Below are 618 nucleotides of genomic sequence, written 5' to 3'. Positions count from 1 at the left end.
CACTTCATGGGAAATAGATGGGGAAACAGTGGAAACAGTGTCAGACTTCATTTTTGGGGGCTCCAAAATTACTGCAGATGGTGATTGCAGCCATGAAATTAAAAGGTGCTTACTCCTTGGAAAGAAAGTTATGACCAACCTAGATAGCATATTAAAAAGCAGAGACATTACTTTGCCAACAAAGGTCTGTCTAGTCAAGGCTATGGTTTTTCCAGAGGTCATGTATGGATGTGAGAATTGGACTGTGAAGAAAGCTGAGTGCTGAAAAATTGATGCTTTTGAACTGAGGTGTTGGAGAAGACGCTTGAGAGTTCGTTGGACTGCAAGGAGGTCCAACCAGTCCATCCTAAAGATCAGTCCTGGGATTTCTTTGGAAGGACTGATGCTAAAGCTGAAACTCCAATACTTTGGCCACCTCATGCAAAGAGTTGACTCATTGGAAAAGACCCTGATGCTGGGAGGGATTGGGGGCAGGAGGAGAAGGGAACCACAGAGGATGAGATGGCTGCATGGCATCACTGACTTGATAGACATGAGTCTGGGTGAACTCCGGGAGTTGGTGATGGACAGGGAGGCTTGCTGTGCTGCGATTCATGGGGTTACAAAGAGTCGGACACG

Source organism: Bison bison, unplaced genomic scaffold (genome assembly GCF_000754665.1).
Source record: "Bison bison bison isolate TAMUID 2011002044 unplaced genomic scaffold, Bison_UMD1.0 scf7180017864508, whole genome shotgun sequence".
NCBI lineage: Eukaryota > Metazoa > Chordata > Mammalia > Artiodactyla > Bovidae > Bison > Bison bison.
Note: the sequence above shows the minus strand (reverse complement) of the source record.